This window comes from Chlorocebus sabaeus, chromosome 8 (assembly GCF_047675955.1).
Source record: "Chlorocebus sabaeus isolate Y175 chromosome 8, mChlSab1.0.hap1, whole genome shotgun sequence".
NCBI lineage: Eukaryota > Metazoa > Chordata > Mammalia > Primates > Cercopithecidae > Chlorocebus > Chlorocebus sabaeus.
This window is the reverse complement of record NC_132911.1, coordinates 108777583-108787631: the sequence shown is the minus strand read 5'-3', so window position 1 is coordinate 108787631 and position 10049 is coordinate 108777583. Positions and strand designations below refer to the sequence as shown.

The following is a 10049-nucleotide window of genomic DNA, read 5'->3' as shown; positions in this document are numbered from 1 at the left end:
TAGTTTTCATCTGACACTTAACACTAATTTGTTAGTATGTCTTTTGTTTTATAGACCCATAATACATCACTGAGTTTCTTGTTAATAATAGTGATGATGATGATGATGGTGATGATAATGAGAGTTGACAGGTTTTGAGTATTTACTAAGTACCAGGTATTTAACTAGTACTTTAAATATGCTATATAATCTAGAGAACATTAGTTGGAGATAAATACCTCCATTTTTCAGATGAGAAAAGGAAAACAAAGATAAGCAATTTTACTATCTAAGGTCCTTCTAAGTGACCTCTGCAGATCAAATATCTAAGTAATGTCTCTTTAGCCCTAAACTCTTAACTACACTCTTAACTACAATAAAATCTGTGTCACCTGTAGTAATAATAGTTTAATTATTTTATTTACAACAAAACTGCTTTAGAAATAGACAACTACTAATCACTAGAGGAAATCACTTCCATAACATGTGAAGACCCAACATTTACCAAATGACCATAGATCTGGTCACTGGCTTGACCTGGTAGTTACCAGCATATACTAGTTTGGGATTCTTCTGCGGATATTAGAAGAAACTCAAAAGCTCTCCAACTGCTCATCATATAGTCTGTTCAGAATAAATGCTGTTCTCATTACTTCTTTAGGCATACTCTTAAATTGGATTGAGAAGTTGGTTTGGGGCTGCTCAAGGGCATTAGCTATAGCTGGTAATGGCTTGGTTTTTCTCCTTTCATAATGAACAAATAATTTTATATAGAAATCTCAAAAATTCTGCAGACCGCTTTATGGCAAGAATATGAAACTTTGCTTGTTTTGTCTTGTGTTTTATGCTACTCTTCTTTGAGAAGCCCATCGCCATAAAAATGGCTACTGAGTTGGGAATATTTTCAAATAAATTAACTTCAGCATATTTTGTTTATACTTATTATTTATTCAAGATATTGTACTAGGAAGTGCAAGGTGACAGTGATATGGCATCTAAAGTAGCTTAAAATTTAGCAGAGAAAGAAATGTTTATACAATTAACCATGTCTAATGTGGTAACTTCTATAGTGGTGCTGGGAACAATGTCTACAATATCATAATGAAGAGGGCAACTGATTTTTCCTAGAGAAGGAATTTTTAAGATTATTTTTAATAACAAAAGAATAATTATAGAAGAGATAAAGTTTGATTTTAAAAAATCAGCATGACTGTGTCTTGTAAAGGTGGGAAAAAAAGTATTATTGGCAGGGGTAATAGAATACTTTAGGTTTGCTCTGATGATCAAAGGATAAAACTGGAAACAACGGGAGATTCTATAGAAGAACAGGAAATCAAGGATTGGAAAGATCATTACAGAGATTGACAGTTTGCCACTTGGTAGAAATGCTGCAGGGAAAATTCAAATATCAGATGAGTACTTGGACCAGAAAATTCATAATATTTGCAAACCTGACCTTTATTACTGGATGCTACACAGACAAATGACCATGCAAAATCTCAAACTTCCAGGAAACACCCAACTTCATGACTCTTAGACTCATAATGTAATAGAATAGACTTCAGCTTGGGAAAGATAACTTACCAAATTATCACAACATGACTTCCCTGGACTCCTTATCATCCATTTCCTCAGGCAAGGAAACACAAATACCAGCAGCAGAAAAACTGAGAATTCCTCAATTAAGACCAACTTACATCAAAATAAAAATAAACTACAAACACTGAAAAGGAAAGGAATGATACAATTGAGTACCAAGTTCTGATTCTTATAATTTTTTACCTGATTAAGGTTCACATTATATAAATTTAGACATGTTTTCTAAGGTCATTGTAATACATGCCATACACATGAGAAACCTCTTTACTTTCTTTTTCTTTTTTGTTATGCTAGCTAGGAAATTGCCTATCTTCTCTTATGATTCAGGACTTGTAATCATTTAAAGAATCTAAATGCTTAGTTTATAATGTGGTATATTACTCTGTGTAATAAGGTTTATATCGTTTTCGCAAAGGATAGATCTTGAATCAATGAGCTTATAATCTGGGCTGATACTCAGGAGCAATATATAAGAGGTACTCACCTAGAGACCACTCCCACTCCCTTTCATGTCAGAGTACCAACTTCTGTGTGTAGTTTTGACTACGATTTATAATCTTTGAATTTTTTGTGCTTCTAGAAGTCTGTTTAAACTACATATTTACAGTCTATTCTATTTATTTATTTATCTTTTCTCCCACTTGTTCTACAACTATTTAGTTTATTCAAAGTCCCATGTTTGTTTCCTTATTGTTTTTCCAAATAGAAACAATTACATATTCATAATTTAGAAACAAATATATCCATATATAAACCCCATTCTCATTATTAAAAACTATAAAAATCAAATATATACTATTATATTCCTATTTGAATTACAACCATCTAATATTTTACACTTCGTAGTCTCTCTTGTATGAGTATCATTAAGGATCTGTGACCTTTCAGAGACTCAATTTGTTCCAACAAACCCTAACAACAACCACAAGAACAAGAATATCAGTAATTATATTTAATATTATTATATATTCAGATTTTTTACAATTGACTAACAGGAATTAATTTGTTAGCAACTTTGTCAGCATTACTCTGATGTTTAAAAACTATTCTTGCTTCCATGCATTTAACTCCTTTTTGAAACCCCATTTAAATGATGACAAACTTATCAGAAGGGTAAAATCCTCAAGGAGAAAGGAATCAGAAAAATGATGAGAAATGTCTACAAAATGTTTGAAGCTGGGAAACAAACTCACTTTCTCTTAGAAGTTAAGTCTGCATTTGTGGAGAAGCAAGGTGGAGGGTGGGGAGTCAAGAAATAATCCAGTTTATGCCTTTGAGCTCTGAAAAACACAGGACTTAGAGACACTATATTTCAGGAAGATGTAGGTGGGACTGACAGGAAGATTAGTTGAAAATTTGCATTTGAAAAAATTAGAGTGCTAGATACCCTCATCCACCCAACAGAGCAGGGCCACTATCAGCCCAGTCACAGGCAAATGCCTGAAGACTCACTCTCTTAAACCAGAGGGAGGTTGGGCAGAAACACTAGAGCTGAGGGAGTGGTCATGAAAACAAGATTGCTAAGTGAGCATTTACGTCCTGATGTGTGAGAACTCCAGCCTCTCCTCCCTTTGGCCCTGGACCAGCAGACTTGCTTGTATTCCTCAGGCAGACCATTAGCAGGTGCATTTTTGAGAAAAGCAACCTGCCCAAGAGCAAAGACCTAACAATAACTGTCCTGTCACTTTACAATAAGCTCACTTTAAGAGGAACCCAACATCCCCATTTCTGGTTAGCTCCTTTGTGCTTCACACTTTAACATGAACAGGCATTGATGGATCACTAAACCTTCGAGACAGAAACAAAGTAAATACATAAGGAAAAAGAAAAACGGAGGAGACAAAGACAAAAGAAGCAGAAAAAAGCTTCTAAAGAAATAATTTAATAGTCTCAAAGAAAAGGGAAGATATTGCATTCTTGAAAAATGAGAATAGGAAGTCTGAAAAAAAGGAACACTCAAATTCTGAAAGAGGTCTTGGAAAAAACTTTTAATAGTGTCAGAAATAAAAAGGTTAATAGAAGGATTGGGCAATAAAAATATAAAATTGGGGCCAGGCACAGTGGCACACACCTGTAATCCCAGCACTTTGGAAGGCCAGGGCAGGCAGATTACAAGGTCCGGAGTTCAAGACCAGCCTGACCAACATGGCGAAACCCCAACTCTACTAAAGATACAAAAAATTAGCTGGGTGTGGTGGCATGCATCTGTAATCCCAGCCACTCAGGAGGCTAGGGCAGGAGAATAGCTTGAATCTGGGAGGTGGAGGTTGCAGTGAGCCGAGATCACACCACTGCACTCCAGTCCAGGCGATAGGGTGAGACCCTCTCTCAAATCAATCAATCAATCAATCAATCAATTTGGAGAAATCTCCCAGAAAGCAAAGCAAAAATCTCAAGAGATTAAAAAAGAAAAGATGTTTAAATGAGTATGTGAATACTAAGAGTTCAGAAAGAAAGAACAGAGAAACAGGAAGGAGAAAATTGTCAAAGACTAGAGATAAAAAAATTCCCATAATTGAAGGGTATGAGTCTTCAAAATGAAAAGCCCTACTGAGTGCCTATCACAATGAATATGAGAACATACACACATATACACACATACACAGACTTTGAGCAACATTATTATGGAATCTCAAGACACTAAGGATAAAGATAACTTAAAAGTTTCTAGTGATAAGAACTTAACATTTCTTTATAGTGAGGAAAAAAATCATACAAAATGTATTAAAAATTAGAATGACATCAGACATTTTAACAGCAACACTGGCAACTAGAGGACAATGCAAAAATACCCCTCATAATTCTGAGGAAAAGCAATTTGATTACAGAATTATCTTTCCAGTCATATTCCCAATCAAATACGAGGGTAGAAATAAAGGTTTTTACACTTAATAAAGATCTAAAATATGTATTGCCTCCCACTGGCATCCTTTTTCAGGAAGCAACTGAAGGATGTGCTCTGCAGAAGCAAGGAAGGAAAGAAACAAAATGTCACATGAGAAATGTGCACGTAGTATACTATATGACTTGGCTGTGAAATGTATATCTAGATATCTGTATCCATATATCATAACACTGAATATTGTATTAACAAAAATTTTGATATAACTGTCATCAGAAGAAGGGGGTAAAAGTGTTAATGGAGTGGTAAAAACAGACTAAATCCTAAGCTCCCCTAGCAGGAAGTCTAAAACAATGTCTACAACGAAAAAAACAAAGAAATAACCATATTAATGTATTATTTTAAAATGTGGAGGAAATTCTAAAACCAATTCCTATCCTATCTTAGGATAGGAATCAGTGTTGAGAGGAGTGGCCAAGGTGACTGCTAATTTTTATTAAAAGTTCTGCAGAAAAATGTACTACTTATCACCACTTTAAAAAATAGTAAGAGGATACAGAAAAGAGCTTCTTTAACCTTATAAATAGTTTTTACTAAAGATATTTTAAGCATTACATATATTCTTATTAAAGTTATTTACTATCTCTCTTTCCTTAACATTGTACTGGAGTTTTCAGTCAATCTCATGAAACAAGAAAAAGAAATAAATATTATAGAGATTGGTAAGGAAGTAATACTCCTTTACTATTTTTAGACAGAATTATCTGTGTAGAAATGCAATCGAAATTCTAATTAATTAATTAGAATAATTAAGATAGTTGATTGAGATTTTGGGATAAAAGATAAGTATACTGAGAATCTGTCTGTTGTAGGGCCTCAACATTTGCTATTTCCTCTGCTAGGAAGGATTTTCCCTCAAGATACTGAGTAACTTTCTCCCTCATCATATTCATGTTTCTGCTCAGAGATGCCTTTCCTGAATCTTATTGCTCCAAGTCATGTTCCTTCCCCTTATACTAACATTTTTTTCATAGCATTTGTGAATACTCACTAATAAGAGACATCTTACCCCATTGGACTGGAAGCTCCTAGAGAGCAAGACCAACTGTCTTGCTTATTACTGTATCCTCAACAATTACTAGTGCTTTTAATTACCATTAATGGCAAGGATTAATGATGAGCATGCAGCAGTGGAGGCAGCATTAACTCCTTAGAAAAGACAATAGAACAAAAAAATAACATTGATTATAGAGAATAAATACTGTAAACCAATAATACATTTCATAACAGGTGTTCAAAGTCTTCATGGAGAAATTTTAAAAAATATTTCAGAAAGACTTAATTGAATTTCTCATTAAATGAAGGGATGTGGCATGTGTATTTCTCATGTACGGGAAGATTCAGTTTTATAAGGATAAATGATCTCAACATCAATATATAAATTCCATAAAATTTCAGTGTAAATCCTGTTGGAAACTTCTATGGAACTTGACAAAGTGATCGTAAAATTCATTTGGGAAGCATAAAGGACTAAAATAGGTAAGATATTCTCTAAGGAAAAGTGAGGTAAGAACTTGCATAGCAGGATAAGAAAGATGCATTGAAGGCAGAATATTAAAACAGTGCAGTACTGGTGGAAATATATGAATGGAATAGTAGAATAGAGAGGCGGAAAATGGAACCAAGCTCATATGAGATTATCTTCTTCAAATCTGTGCAAAAAGAGTAGATTGTCTCCATATATAGCATTGAGAAAAAAATGGCTTTCCAAAAATAAAAGTAAAAAGTCTCACTTAGTGTCTTAGCTTGGCAGACCCTGAGATGAAGACTTGGGTGCAAGCAGTTTACTTGGAAGAGAATCTTTGGTGGCTCAAGTGAGGAAGTGGGAGGAAGTGAGATGAGTAAAGTTAACAAAAGGTGTGCTAATGAACAGATTGCTGTTCATGATTACTGGAGCTTAATCTTCACTGTGAATTTGGAGAAAACATGTGGCATATACTTCTTAAGATTGTCCCCCAGAAGATGGGAAATTGTAACAGTTATCTATGTATCCCATTTTTTTCTTCCTGCCTCAGGTTTATTTGTACAAATAACATAGGAGGACATCAGCCCTATGCAGACGGCAGCCCAGGGGTGTCACACCAGTCCTTCTGTCCTCACGTTGGCAGATAGAAATCTCTACTCTGAAGCCTTTGTAGGGGCCTGGGCACCTTTGGGAGCCTGAGCTGAAACTGTAGCTGGAGTTGCAGCCTGGGTCTTGGTTTGATCCTTGGCCTTGGCCTTTGGCTGGCACAACCTGAGTCCCTTGGCAATGTGGGCACGAGTACACTTCCCAAGCCTGGGGTGGGCAATATAGGCAAGTCAATCGAACCTGCAGCTGACACTCTTTGGGATGTTGGGCTTAACCTCCTTGGGCTTTACAAGGGCCTTGATAGCCTTGGCAAGTGCACTCATGGCTTTGGCACTGTTGGCCTGCATCTTCTTAAGCCCTTCTTGTGCTTCTCGGCAAAGCACATGCTTCTCAGGAACCTGGGGTCCACACCCTCAAGAGATTCGTATCTTTGTGATCAGGGTTTCTTGATGCCATTTCTGGGCCATTTTCAAGACTGGTTGTGTATGGTGTGGTTCTTGGACTTGGCCATATCTGCATCTTAAGCCACAGCTCCTGAAATGCCTAGAACTGCTACAGATCTCATTTTTTGAAGGTTGCCCCAGGGGCATCAACTCCCCCAACACCTGTCCAGGATCTTGAAACCTGTATTGTGTCAGAGAAAGCTCCCATGCACAGAAGAGAGATGCAGGTACTTTTAAGGAGATAGTCAGCATGCAAGAAATTCTCTTAAGCTGCAGGAGAGTTTAGGTAGGTGTAGACAATATCAGCAGCATCTGTGACACACACTATAAACAAATAAAGCAAAAATGATGTATAAATGTATAAAAAGATCTTATTGTGAAAAATATAACAAAAACTATTAGGAGAAAATTTTGAGCAGGGTGCAGTGGCTCATATTTGTAATTCTAGCACTTTGGGAGGCCAAGGCAGGAGACTTGCTTGAGGCCAGGAGTTTGAGACCAGCCTGGGCAATGTAGCAAGAACCTGTCTCTACAAAAATAAAAATTAGCCTGATGTGGTGGAAGCATGCCTGTAGCCCCAGCTACTGGGAATACATGATATTAATCTATTCAGATCTCAAATGCATAAGATCTAGTAAAAGAAAAGCAAACAGCACAGTATTATGTGTGGTATAATACCAATTATGTAAATTTAAAAATATGTACAAAACAATTAAAAATAGTGTTGATGAATATATCTGTGGTGTTTTATTAATATTTTCTAAAGATGTGCTGATTCAAAGATGACTAAATGTCAATATGTTTTCATTTTGGAATGGCATGTACATAGGTGTTATAAAGTATCCTTTACATCTGTTTTGGGTTAGTAGAGTTTGGTTTAGGATCTCTTCTCTTTTTTGAGCGTAGGATTGCCTTCCAAGTTGAAAGTAAAGGAAAAAAGCAGGGTATCAGAATAGGACAGAATCCTATTCTAAGGAACAAGAGCAGAAAAAAATGTATACAAGGCAAACAAGTGGACATTAGAAAGGAAAACAGGTTAGGCAGATAAAAACCAATGGACCTGGACTAAGATACAAGTGTTACAGAGACATTTTCAGACAATTTCTGCTACAATTACAACTCTCTTATAATTAACATCATTTTATCACTTACCAGTTTATCTCAATCCATCAAAATGTGGCACAATAGAATGCTCTGGATGCTTAGTTTTTAGGAATTGACTTTGAGAGTTTGAACAGAAGACACCACAATGAAAATTAAATGCAATTATAAACTGGTTAGTGGTTAACCACTTGGGTTCTGCAGCCCCAGAGCCTGCAGAATGAATCCAGCTTTGCCACTTCATAGCTGAGCAATTTTGAGATGGCTCTTGCTCTTTCCATGCCTTCGTTTCATCATGTAATAATGATGTTAGTATTGGAGCTCATCGTCAAAATATTCTTCTATGGGGATAATACTTTCCTCTTTATAGTATTGCTGTGAAAATTAAATTTGATAATGCTTTTAAAGCTTCTAACACCATGCCTTACTCAAAGGTCATAACTCAATAATGACAATTATTGTCATTATTTCACTGCATTTAGTGAAACCATTACCCTTTCCAATACTATAGCATGTTTGATTTTCATGTAGTCTGAGAACACGACCAATATGAAGCAGGTGATGGTGTTGGAAATAGTTTCTGATCATCCAAATATGCCATTGATTTGTGTGTGCTCACTTGTGTACATGTGTGACTGCTGATTGAATTGCCTGACCAACACTATTCCTAAGAATTTTTCCCTCATAATCACAAATGTGCAATTAATCCACAAGATTGCAGAAGGAGCAGCCAAGTATAAACAGATGACTCCACCCATGGCCATAGCTGAATGGCTGATAAAGCAGAGTGTGGAAAGAAGAGAAGAAAGAAGCAGACAATAAGATAACAGAGAACCAGAATTGATGACTTTTGAGTCCCTGACCTCAATTCATTTATTAGATTCAGCTACATTCTTAGATTTGAGTTCTGTGTGAGATCCCAAATTTTCTGTATGAATTCATGTTTTTGCCAAAACAATTTTGAGTTGAGTTTCTGTGACATACCACCCAGAGTTTTGGCTAGTATAATGTGAATGCAACACTGACAATAGAGCTACTTTTCCACTTGCCTATGGCTGGAAAGTAATAAAGAGACTTGGCTTCCCACCCAGGAAAAGAGATTGATAAAACTATATAACTCTCTTGCAAAGTTTCATTGTTTGTCCAGCTCATCAGTTTAATAATAATCACCACAAGTTGGAAGAATTGAGAGCTTTAGGAGAATGTTCGGAAAATAACCAAATGAGTGAGTGAGGTATGTGTCTGTTGATCTTCACCTCACCCAATTCTGTTTATTTAGATATCATAAAAGCACTTATATAATAAGACAGAGTTCTTCCAGATTGAAAAAAAGGTAACAGAGAAATGACATGACTTGGCCTAAATGCAGTTAAATAATACAAGGAGACAGAATGCAAATGAATATATTTTGTGTGTGGAATAGATATGCTGCTAATTGCATTCACTTATTATCATAGAAATGACATGTTTTCAGCTTTAGTTATATGCCGCCACAGTTAATAATTGAAACACAAACACATGAAACAGTAATTTAGTGACAGACTTTGTAATTACAAAAGTATAGTAAGGGTTTGTTTTGTAAACATATGTGAAACTCCTTTGTACATGGTGTAATTAGCATGAACATAAAAATATAAGAAAAGCTTAAAGAAGAAATTTAGCCATATTCTTACTAATGCAATGGTCAAAATAAAAACTTGCAAGCCTCCATGGACTCAAAGGTTTTCAAAGGCTCTGGCTTGGGACAAATGAACTGGTTAAAAGGTTTTAAACACACTAGGCATACTTTGAAATATTCATATAATATTTATAATTTATGATTCTATATTTTGAGTGGTCCTGTGGTACAATCCCAGACTATATTTTAGCTTCTCTGATCAGTTGACAGTGCAACATGGTGGCTAAGTGAGATGCTGCTTTTAAATTCTTGCTCTGTTAACTCTGTTTTATCGTA

At 35.7% G+C, this 10049-nt stretch overlaps 1 pseudogene; it reads right to left on the bottom strand.

The window, feature by feature from the left end:
- Window positions 1-6598: 6598 nt before the first annotated feature.
- On the bottom strand, window positions 6599-7062 carry LOC119624794 (large ribosomal subunit protein eL29 pseudogene; annotated as a pseudogene).
- Window positions 7063-10049: the final 2987 nt, after the last annotated feature.